We start from the raw sequence: 12,679 nt of genomic DNA on the forward strand, positions 1-12,679 counted from the left end.
CCTAAGGTTTTCAAAGAGTCTTACTTTTGTATTTCCCTATGCTTTTAAATGTGTCTGGTTGATTTTTTCCCCCAGTAACCAGCATGTAAGCTTTAAACTGAATGCTGTGGGCTGAAAGCCTACCCTCTGTGTCAAATGAATTTTCACTTCAGGGGTACCTTCATCTCCTCCCTGTCTGTTCTCCACTCACCCAAAGGTGGACTGTTGGAGTCTCAGAAATATGATTATCAGATTCATAAAAAATGTGTGCACCATGCATTATAGAAAGTCATGGAGAAAATGGAAATACCTCAGAATTGTCAAGGCCGTGAACTTGCCTTCCTTTAAGGTCTACCACATTCATGCATTCACTTCCTTACATGTTCAGTAAGTAATGACTGAGCATCAGATGAATGCTAGAGGCAACACTCATCTGGATCATAAGCCTTGTGTTAAGTGGTTGACCCTCTCAGATAGGAAGCAGACACTAATTCCATGTGCAAATACAGAGGTAAATATCTATATGAGCAAACAAATAACATACATTTACTTCAAATAGATAGGTAGAAACCAGATGCGGTGATGCACACCTGTAATCCCAGCAGCTTGGGAGGCTGAGACAGGAGGATTGTGAGTTCACAGCCAGCCTCAGCAAAAGTGAGGCACTAAGCAATTCAGTGACATCCTGTCTCTAAAATAAAATGCAAAATAGGGCTGGGGATGTGGGTCAGGGGTTCAGTGCCCCTGAGTACAATCCATAGTACCAAAAAAAATAACATACATTTACTTCAAATAGATAGGTAGAATATCTATTTGAAAGAAGGAGAAATACTAGAAACCTATAGCAACCAACATGTATTGAGGGGATCAGTCAACCTTCCAGAAGTAGTGGCTTTGGGGATAAAGTGCAATAGGTCATTAATATTCATCCAGGTGAAAGTTGAGGATAATAAGGTGAAGCTACTTGGCAACATGGAGAAACTATCATGATTCTTTGGGTTTGGGGGTGTTTTTTCACATTGTTTCCAATTTAGGGCAAGTTGAAGTTATGTGGGATCCAGAAGCATGAAACTAATCTGTGACCTTTAAAACGTTTAAATATTTATATTGTCCATTTAAAAATACTTTATTTTCTGTGTAATCATTCATGGTGGGATAGGTACCAGTTATGATTTTATTTTAAATTGCAAAAAGACCTCATCCGGGCTGAGGTCTTCACTTTTAGGAAATTGTATTTTGTCATATATGTAAAATACGTATGTATGAAACTGAGTTCAGAGGTGGGCTGTTTCAGATTTATTACGGAAATATTTTGGCTTCAGTTATGGATTGGTACTTTGGGTAGGACCCCCTGGCCTGCCACTTAACCTAGTTCTGTTTAACTCAGTAAACACATGGCCAATGCTTCTTGAATTGGGTTGAGGCCCGTGAACCTCCCTGGGTGGAAACAGATGATACCCTGCTCACAGGGCTCTAGGAAGCCTCCTTGTTCCTTTCCAAATTGTCATGGTTGGCCAGCTGCAGTTTTAAAAACTATGGATGAAATTCCTTCTGTGTCCTCGTGGGATGGCAGAGGGTGGGTGTGGGGTGTAGGGTCTGAAGCTTGCCGGGGAGTGGCCATGCTGAGATTTCAAGTCCTTCAACTGAAGGATTGCTTCCAACAGTCATGAGGAAGGCCTGGCTGGGGCTGCTGAGTCCTGTCTGCACGCTGGGGCCACAGCCATGCTCAACCCAGACAGTACGGGCCTCGGCCAAGACAAAGGGCCAGCAGCCCCGCATCCTCAGTGGCTGTCACAGATCAGAGGGAGATTTTAGGTTTTATCTTTGGATGACATGTTGAGCTGTCAGAGAGAAAGGGCTGCCTCAATACGGGTTTGCCAGAGTCCGGCATCACAGTGAATAAATTTAAAGGCACCTTCCCCAGCTTCACCTCCTCCTGCTGAGACATCACAGGGCCAGCCAGCCAGAGCAGCTAAGACTAAGAACCCACAGGTTCCTGAGCGTGAATAAAAATGGATGTAGCCATACTTTGCATTTATATAGCCCTTTTACACTTGGGTCTTCACAATAACCCGGAATGGTGGGCTGAGCAGGTGTTATTATCTATGTTTTACAGAAATACCTCCCAGAGGCAAGGAGCACGTGGAAAGAGGTGAACGGATGGAAATGCAAGCCAATGAGGCTAATGGGCCTTGTAAAAAGCAAGATAGAAAATGAGTGTGTTTAGAGGGAGGAAAGTTGCATTAAACATCTATGGTCGGGTTTTTAGTTTCTTCCCGCTGCTTGTGTTATTTATTTTTTAATTAGTTATATCAAAAATGTTGGTTTATGAACTCACGATGGTGGTATCATGAGTGTGTTTGTTTACAGAAGGGATCTTAAGTTCACAGGCCCGGAAAGGCTCGGCAGACGGCCTGACCAGAAAGGCGGGTGGCCCGGGCTGTGCTTCAGTGAGAAGCCCGAGCCTCTCTTACAGTGGACACTACCTGTTGCAGATAAGGTTCTCTGCAGGAATGCAAGAGAGGGTCCCCAGGTGATGTCCTTGGTCAGGAATACTCACATGTTACACAGAAGCTCTCATTTGAAATATTTGTGACTAGAATTTTTAAAAATTATAAAAAACACCCAAAGGCCAAAAAAAATGTCTTGAAAGTGGATTCAGCACACCTACTGCAATTCCCAACCACCTACAACCAACTGCCTGAGTATTAAAAGTTCTGATTATATTCAGAATGGTCTACCAATCCTCTTTCCACTGAAAGAGATCCTGAAGTCTGTTCCTGGAGAGAATCTTTGCCTTGAACCTACTCCAGATGTTAGTAGTGATATCTTTGAACGGTAGCTGTTGATCATGAGGAGCAGCTTCAGCATCCCAAAGTTATTGAGAGCCCTTTGAGTGACTTCTCATTAGAGATAACTTATGATGACCTTTGACACTAAAAATTCCCCGAGCCATTCTCTAAAGGGTATGTGGACTGTTCAAATAAATATATCCCGTGGGAGCAGAGGGACATTATTATCTCCATGTCAGTAGGTTTTCCTTTCATTTTTATGGACTTCTAAGTTGAAGTGGTCACATCCCTCTAGATAGTAGAAATAATGTTATCCATAGCTTTGTAGAAAGGAGCATCCCATCTGCTTTAGCTGCTGAGCTACATCTAATGCATAAAATGTGCAGTCATTTTCAACATTTTCTGAATGCAAGAATGTGGTGTAAGGTAAGAAGTATGAATCTTAGTGACCAATAATCCAAAATTATATCATCTGCCAGTGGAACACAAGGTAGCTAACTGGGTGACTCCTCGGAGCCAATGTAACTCTGGGCCATAACTCTTGGATGTAGGCATCTGAGCTCATTTATTTTCAAGTAGGAAAACTGAGGGGCAGAAAAGCACAATGTGAGTATTTCAACTTCATGGGGTTAATGAAGTGAGTGTCTCAATGGCTTTTTTTTTTAATCCAATGCTAGTCTCTAGGAAAACAGAAAAATAAGTGCTAGTCCCCAAACCTGCACATACATACACACACGCAAATACACTGGAGAGGCTTGGAGTAGACTCGTAAGACTCCTTTCATCTTCCCATCTCACTTCTTCCCTCCTCTGGTTCTTTCTCTCCTTCTTCTTAAGGCGTTCTGAATTTCAGTGTTACAGTGGGGACATGGTTATGGTTGCTGGTAAAAACTGCACTGGCTAACCCCATCGAAGTAGAGAACGCAATTTTATATTAGAAATGAGAACATTGAGATAATTTGAAAGAGTCTAAAAGGTTTCTGTGATGGGAGACAATTCATTTCACCAATTACCCAAGAAATATTATTTCCAAAGTGAAGATAAGCTAACAAAAGGTAAGAAAGAAAGAGGGGAAAAAAAGTCACAATCTCCATTACCCAGCAACAAAGGCTGTTTATATTTCAATGTGTGATGTTTGTGACTTTTCTGATGCGAATTTATGTGTTTACAAAAATTGATTCCCACTCTACATTATTCTTCCATTCAAGGATTTTCAAACTGTGACTTATGACCAATTAGTGGGTTAGAAAATCAATTCAGTGGGTAATGGCTGACATTAAAATAATTAATTTAACTGGAACATAAAGTAAGAGAATAAATAGAGCAAAGGGGAATCTTTTTTCAGTTGTACATACATGTGCACACACGTGCACAGTTGTGTTTGGAGTCACGGTGTGAAGTGATTTCTTTTTTGAATGATTGAATATTATTGATACAAAATGGTGGGTTTCATTCTTATTGACAGCAAAAATACCTGAATCAGTACTACAGCCTATCTCCTTTTCGTATTTATTGTGAAAGCACACCCTTTTAAACCAGTATTGGCATCCAGAATCATTTTGAATTCTTCCTGAACATTTCATCAGTGAATCCCCTTCTGTTGAGCACTCAGTTAGTTCTTGCTTTGTGGTTATATGCAACATGATGGTGAACATCTATGTGTATATTTCCAATTATTTCTGCAGAATAAAGAAGCTAAAGATCTCCAGCTGTGAATGTTTGGGTTGTGCCTAGACGGTGTGGTATTAGGTTGCGAGCAGGCCATCCAAAGTTTCTTGTCTGCTTGATGAGCAGACAGAATTTTTCAGCTTGGAGGGTGTCTTGGCTGTTTCAACTGTTAATCCCATTCCAATTCCATCTTGTAAGAGACTTCCACAGATTCTGCTGATTTTGATCATCATGAGAAATAGTTTACAAACCATTTCATTTCTGCTTAAAATATTTTGGGAAATTAGTTGTACTCTGCTTTGGGCCTATGTTATTGCTACCTTAATGTAGCAACAAAACACCAGGTACTTATGATTCGTGCATCTCTTGTGGTGGAGACATCAAGGTGTTTGTGTCCCCAGGTCTTTATTTCTAAGGCCAGCTGACTCAGGAGTGAAAAACTCAGGAGTTTTTTTTTTTTTTTTTCTTCTTCTTCTTTATTTGGCTAGCAGTTTTCTTTGGGGCAAATCATAGAATTAATCTAACTTCCAAGGATTGGATCATAAGTTGATTAATTACATCTCATGCAGGGGCAGTAGCCTCAGATCATTCTACTGTTGACTTTTCTTGGAAGGAAACCCTGTCTATTGGTCAATAGAAAACCCTGTCCATTGGTCAATCATTCTGTCATCGCTTGAAACAGAGTCTGGCATTAAGGGATGTGGAGAAGGTTTTAAATGACTAATCCTTGCTGACTTTCAATCAAAATTAAAGTTTTGCTTGTTTTAACACTTCTATAATAAAGAGCAATTTGTATGTTTACTAGAAGCAGTCTCATAATTTCTTTATCTCCACCCACATAGGCACAAAATTCATTATATTAAAATTACACACTGTGACAAATCTCTCTATGCATCCTTCACATGAGGCAAGCTTTCTGAAATTTATTTGTCATAATGAATAAATGTATCAGAAGATCAAAAAGTTGTCTCCGGAGTCTGCCTAGGATTCCTTTGAATGGAAACCTTTCTACATTTTCTGTGATTTGATAAGAGCAGGACTAAAATTTCCTATCATAATAATTATTTCGTCGATAGGCTAATCAGGGTTTTCTGCAAGCTGCAGAAACCGTACCAGCATGTGGTAACTATCTATAAAGGGCTTTCATGTTTTCATCCTCACTCAGAAGTGTGAAAACTTGTCAAATTAACTGTGTAGAGCAAGGGCTGAAACTAGGGTTCTTGTATGTAAATAAAGCGGAATCACAGCCTAGCCGTTTGGAAGTGTGTGCCCCTCTTCTCTGTGGAGGTCATGACAAACTATCATGTCAGATGCAGTAAAGTCTCAGCAGTTTTCAGAAACAGGCAAGGGATTGAACATTTAATAAACACAGTCTCATTTGAGGAGTTAGAAATAACTCAGATTGGAGGGACCTCTAGTGGCCATTGTTGGCATGTCTGAGGGTGAACCCACTAAAACAAGGAACACTAAAGTTGCTTTAAAAATCCTATGCTAGGGGCTAGAGACAGCTCAGGTGGAAGAGTGCTTGCCTTGCATGCACAAGGCCCTGGGTTCAATCCCCAGCACCACCCCAAAAAAGAAAAAAAGAATCCATTCTAAATTTACCTGATATACATGTATAATTTCACTACTGATGTGATTCTGTACCACATAGAGCTAGAGGAATGAGAAGTTGAGCTCCCTTGTGCACAGTGTGTCAAAATGCATTTTACTGTCATGCATAATTATTTTTTTTAATCGAGAAAAACTAACATATTTATTGTGAGAGAAATCACCTTACAAGAAATTCATGTACTTTTTTGCATTACAATTCTTAATTCATATATACACCACAATTCATATCTCTGTATATAAGGTATGTTGACACCCAATTCGTGTCTTCATACATGTACTTTGTATAATGATGACCATCACATTCCACCATCCTTGGTAATCCCCTTCTTCCTCCCTTTCCCTCCCACTCCTATTCCCTATCTAGAATTAATCTAATCCTCCCATGCTCCCCCAACCTACCCCACTATGAGTCACACCCCTTATATCAGAGAAAACATTCAGCATTTGTTTTTTTGGGATTGGCTAACTTCACTTAGCATTATCTTCTCCAACGCCATCCATTTACTTGCAAATGCCAAGTTTTTTTTTTAAAATTCTGAGTAATATTCCATTGTGTATAAATGCCATAACTAATTTTTAATTAAAAATAAGGAGAAAAATCCCATTCTAGGGAACGTTAAAATATTGAGGAATGATATTATAAAATTATACAGTTATACTGGGTGTGTGTAAGAATATGTAACAACAAATCCAATTAAGTAAACTATAATGCACCAAAAAAAAGAAAAAATCACATTCTATATTTCTGCAACAATACATTATTTATTTTTAAAACTTCGTTTTAGTGAATTTAACTTTACCAAAATAGAATATTTGATATGGACAAGGGAGTTGCTCTGCAGGAGAAAAATTAAAGCATTCAGTCTGAATACATATACTCAAAAGCCAATTGAAATTTTCCTTTTAACATGCCATAGAACCCAAATACAAAAGCCAGGAAAAAAAAAACAAAACATTTTTTATGAATCTTATTTCTGCTATCACAGAATATCCTACTTATATTACTTGGGGTATATTCCATACATAAAGCACTTTTTAATTTTTATCCCAAAAGTTTAATTGACTTCCATTATTGAAAATTTTTCAAAATGAGAAACAGCCAATCAATCAAAGATCCCTTCCATAAAACCCTCTGTAAACGTTTCCTGGGACACTATTTGATATAATAAAATCAGTGACCTGAATAATTCCAAAAGCCACATCAAAGTACAGAGTCATCCTCCTGCCTTTAGAAAGCTGAAGTGTTTTGGAGAAGAGACCACAAATCCCAAGAACCTGGGAGTTCTGTTGTCAAAGATGACCTTCCCTAGAGTTTGGAGGTTTATGCATCATGATAATAACCGAAATAAAGCCTGGTATATTTTCATAACTCCAGAGGAATATTACAAAATCCAATGTACTTTTGCTTCTACCTGTGAATGAAAATTCATTTTTCCCATTGTTTTATATTATAGCACAGTCTACGTAGTTTTGTTCTTAATTACTTGGTAATTATCTCTCCATGGATAACAAGATTTGCTTCCCAACTGCAAACTCTTTGTAAACAGAGAACACCTCTTCTCACCTTCTTACACCTCCTTATTAACAGGCTGCTCCCTCTCCTGTGTATTGGCCGGGTTCCCTCATTGCTTACAGGCACCTGCTGTTCCCCCATGAGTCCTTCCAAAGGCATGTACAGGAATCTGGAGTACATGGGTATAGGTGGGGGGAAAGAATCAGCCCTACTGTAGATCCTGGAGATTTTATTACCATTAAGGCTGATTCAATGTCATATATCTGCTTCCTTTAAGAATCTCTTCGGGCCATTTTGTCTATAAATAGGAATCATCTAGCAGAGCCAATAATTCCAGGAGCATTGTTTACTTAGGTCAGAAAATTCTTAATTTTTTTTAAATGCCTGTTTTCATAGGTTATCATTTCTTTCCATTAGGAATGAAGCAAAAACACATACAGAAGCATAAACAATATTGATCTTGGTTATCAACAATAGAAATCAGACATTTGCTTTCCACATTACAAATGTGACACATATATCAAATATTATCTGTAACTACTGTAACTACGGTAATTCTAGATGATAATTTCACAAATTTAAAAATTCTAGATAATAAACACATCAGTGTAAACGGAAAAAAAGTGGTTCCCAGTTTCTTCTTTTTAGGAAAAAAAAAAAAACTTCATAAAACTAGCCATCTCCAAAAGTGAGGCCCTAAATTGAGACAAAAATAATTATAACATTCTTAAAAATAGTTTTCACAAACTGCAAATCCATTGATAAAGCCATGAAACAGAAAAAAATGACTTAATCCTATGCAAATTATGGACCCCCCCAATTAATAAATAAAGCTGAGCGTTGCTAAGAACAGTCAGCAAAAGCCTATAAGGTTGCTGCTAGGACTCAAGATGGCAGTTCTTGGAGTCTCAGAAGCTTTTTCTTTGCTTGGCAGAGAGGAGAAAGCTGTGAGGCCAGACTGCACGGGAATTATGCCACCAGAGTTTTTCACATAAATGTAATGAGTGTGCCGAAGGCCAATCAGGAGACAGCGCAGCCCCACTGGGCAAGTCTTCAGACAACCCAGTGCCAACAAGTAAGAGCCACCAAAGGCACAGGATGCCATTCCCCTGATAGAAGGTCATGGCACTCAAAGAAAATTGGTGCTTGGCGGCCCATGCCCAGAGACTCTGAGAGTGAAGGCAATCAACAGAACAGAGACGTAGTAAACAACCGGCAAACACTTATGGATTGAGAACAGACTGGGAAGCCAACTACAGAGACTGTCCTGGAGAGGGGAGGAAAGGTGGTGGTGGGCGGGAGCATTTGCTGTTACGTCTCTTTAGTTCAATCAACACTTGGTTCATGTCTTAATTTTAATGTAGTATACCCCCCACAGTGAAAAATTGGAAGATGCAGAAAATTTTTTTAAATGATTGAAAAGGATACAGTTTGTGATTGGTCCCCTGACAATAATTGATGGCCCTGTGATCTCCAGGGACTTGGCCTCCCATGTGGTCATCACTCTTTCCTCTTGGCATTGGGGTTGGGATCAATGAGATGATGCACAAGGTTCCATGAACAGCCTGGCACATAATAACCTACTCCCAAAACTGGAATATGTAATTATGCAATCTTATATTTACACATGTATGTGGACATGTAGTCCTTTTTTTCTGTTCACTATACTGGTAATGATGGATTTCGTGGGTATACCTTTTTATGTTTTCTTTCTCCATTTATATAGTAAGCACTTTCAAGCATCAACAAACCCTCTTTGTGAATATCCCATTGAATTGATGACATGACATCTCATCGAAAGAACTTACTAACTTACCAACCTTCTTTAGTTGTCTTCCCTTAATGGAAATGGAGGTTGTTTCTTTTCACTTTCTCATAAGTAAAGCTACATAAAGACTGTCCATAAATTTCCATTCATGACTCTTCTAGCACCCTGAACCTAATGCTGCCTGCCACCTCTGTTCTGTCCACCTCCACCTGTTCTATTCAGCTACACAACATGGCCACCTCAGTGAGGGTGGTGCTCAGTAAACTGAGTTTTTAGTCCTGCTTGTCGATGTTATTCAGCTTTACTTGACCTTGAATTTGTCGTACAGAATGACCTCCAGGGTGCTCCTAAGCCTAACATGCTACCATTTTATGCCTTGAAAGTTTTCTATAAGGGAACAGGTATAATAAAAAAGGTCCTTAGCTTTCAAATCGCCAAGCTCAGTAAAGCCACTCATTTATGTGACTAGATGCCAATACCTTGACCAGATGGCCGGCCTCCTGGGCATCACTCAACCTATCTCTCACCCATATGCCCTGTTCATTCAGTGGGGTCCTTGGAACCTTGTCACGTGGAAACTTCAGGGTAACAGCCATCCATGCACCCTTCATGCTGAGTCCCAGACTGCACCATTGTGGGCCAGAGGTTTGGGGACATCTGGCATCTACTTGAGCATCTCTGCTGAAGCCACTCTCCTCCTCAGCTCACCAAGCTCTACTTTTGCTGGTTTTAATTTTTGTCTTTTCTTGGGCCAACTCCTTTATTTTCTCTGGGCCTTCGTGTTTTCTCTTGACTCCATCTGGCCTGTCAATCTACCACAATTCTTATTCTTCCTTTGGTGGAAATAAAAATGTCACATCATCAGACTGAAATAATGGATGAGAATAACTTACAGGAAGAAAAGTTTACTTGGGACCTTCTGGTTTTAGAAATTCAGTTCATGGTCAGCTGGCTCCATTGCTCTGGGAGAGGTGGGGCAGAATATATGGTGGAAGGGCATGGTAGAGGAAAGATGTCTAGCTCCCAGTTGGGACACAAAGATAAAGAGCCTGGAACCAGGGACAAGGTAGAATCCCCAAGGCCACACCTCCAGTGAACGACTCCTCCAATCACAGCCCACCTTCCTGTCATTACCCCCAGAAGTGCATTCAAACTATGAGTCCATCAAGTGGATTAATCCACAATAAAATTACAGCTCTCATAATGGAACCATTTCACTTCTGAACATGGCTACAATGGATATCATGTTTCTGACACCTGATTTTTGCAGGGATACCTCATATCCAGACCATGGCAATATTTTTTCTTATTTTCTGTCCCATAATAATGCAAGTTCCACAAACGCAGGGCCTACAGGTGTCTTTTATTTTTATTGACTGGTTTATTGATTGATTTACACATACATCAATTCAATTAATTAATTTATTTTTAATGCACATCAGTTGTACACATCAGGGAATTCACTGTGGCATTTACATACATATGTATGTCTTGCCTTGACCTGTGCTTGTCTGTCAATGAATCACCAGCCTCGACTGTGCTATGTGCTTGGGATATTGTTTTGCACCCAATAATTTTTTTTAAAACAAATAAATAGTATTTAACCCGATTCTAGAGAAATTCTTCAGACAATTTAATTAAAAAAAAGGAAGCAAGCAAGCCAACAAATAAAACCCTGGCAAAGCCTTGCTCAAAGCAGAATAGAACAAGAAATGCCAGGAGTCTTTTCATGTTCGTGAACTGTTAGATTTCCTCCTCCCTTAAGCCGGGGCCTCACCGTCTTGCAGAACACCTAGTAAATCAGCCTTCAACTTGGCAGAGGAAAAATAGAGAGAAAGGACTGCAATGGATACGAAGTGAAGATGATCAGAACAGTCTTCAGAGGACTGAGGTGATTTATAGGCACCACCTTCCTCCAGATGACCCACCTGTCACTGAATTTCAAATAAGGCTCTTAGAAGATTCCTGCCTGAGAATATCACCACCGTTTGGAATTCACTGTCTCTACCAATCTCCATGAGAGATGTGGCTTTGAAAAACACAGACATCTTCCATATAATGATCCAGGTGACTCTAGCAAGATGATTGCCTGCTTGGGTGGGAGCCCTGCTTTTCTTGCATAAACCTCTATATTTTGGGTTTCTGTGAGGTCTCTTTTTCCATGTCTCCCAAACTACCAAATTCAGCTTCTCCTTTTACAAATGCCTGCATTTGAAATTGCCATGTTGCATGAGATTTGATTTGTCTCTTTCTGTTATTAATAGTGACTGAAAAGGTCCAAAAATCGTGCACATGGGCCACTGTGGAACGGGTCCTATACCATCCCCCTCATTAAAAGGAGACAGCAGAGACTCTATCAGCCTTTGGGTTTCAGGAGTTCCTGTTGGGCAAGCAAGCGTTTTTGTTCTGAGATCCAAAAATTTCATTCACCCTGCAAAAAGATCTTGCTTCCAGCCACTGAGCAAAAAGTCCGTGTGTGTATATCAGGGATTTTTGGATGTATCCTGCTATCTGTGCCTGAGCCAGTATCTTTGAAGAGAGCATTGTTCTTGTGCAGTGAGTTCCCGTTCAGGACAGAGAAGATATTCCTCCTCAAAAGGGCCCTTTAGAACCAAAACTTCGGCATAGGGTTTCTTAGATTGGGTATCTGCTGTGTTGTTTGTTGTGGTGTGTGCTTGCCTGTGTGTGTGTTTCTTCATTATGAATATCTGCCACCTTGCCCCAGGGGGAACCTGTACTCTTAGGGATATGTTACAAAAGGCCATAGTGTTTTCAAAGCTTCCATAAAACCCCAAATTAAAGGTCCTCCCCATTGTTTTTATCCAAACAGCCTCAATCTGGGTACAATCAAAAACAAGAGGATATTACTCTGTTCCCGAAGCAATTCAGCCTCTTTGTTAACATATGCTATTCTCATTTTATAAATGGGAAAACTCAAGAGGGTCTTTTTACCCTGGACCCTCTCTGCAAGAGGTTGCTCTGGCTCCCTGGCCAATAGGTTTTACCATTGCTACCAATAAGGGATCATTCAGTGATGTCTCCAGAATTTGAAACCCTCTGCCACTCTGAGTCCCACTTTGAAATGTCCTTTGGTAAGCCCTGCCAAGAGCGCCAAGTCCCAACTTCAGAGAGCCAGTGTTTCATTTGCAACTGAAAGAGAGAACCCTATCATTGAATGTGGTCTTAGAGGGAAGAAAAAGAGCACAAGTTGGAAAGGAAGAAACTGGAGGAAGAGTCTCTTTCTTTGACTTGGAGGGCACATTAGGGGCATCTTTCTTGAATTTTTATTGTTTTTTTAAAGTCCTGGGCTCGGTGCCTGTCATAGACCCCTGGATTTGTCATTGTG

The 12,679-nt window shown here is 40.0% G+C and overlaps 1 pseudogene; it reads left to right on the plus strand.

Annotated features, from left to right (window-relative positions):
- The first annotated feature begins 10,207 nt into the window (after positions 1-10,207).
- LOC144250999 (serine/threonine-protein kinase ULK1-like) overlaps positions 10,208-12,679 on the plus strand; it is a 57,822-nt pseudogene continuing 55,350 nt past the window's right edge.

The sequence above is a fragment of the Urocitellus parryii genome, chromosome Y (assembly GCF_045843805.1).
Source record: "Urocitellus parryii isolate mUroPar1 chromosome Y, mUroPar1.hap1, whole genome shotgun sequence".
Lineage (NCBI taxonomy): Eukaryota > Metazoa > Chordata > Mammalia > Rodentia > Sciuridae > Urocitellus > Urocitellus parryii.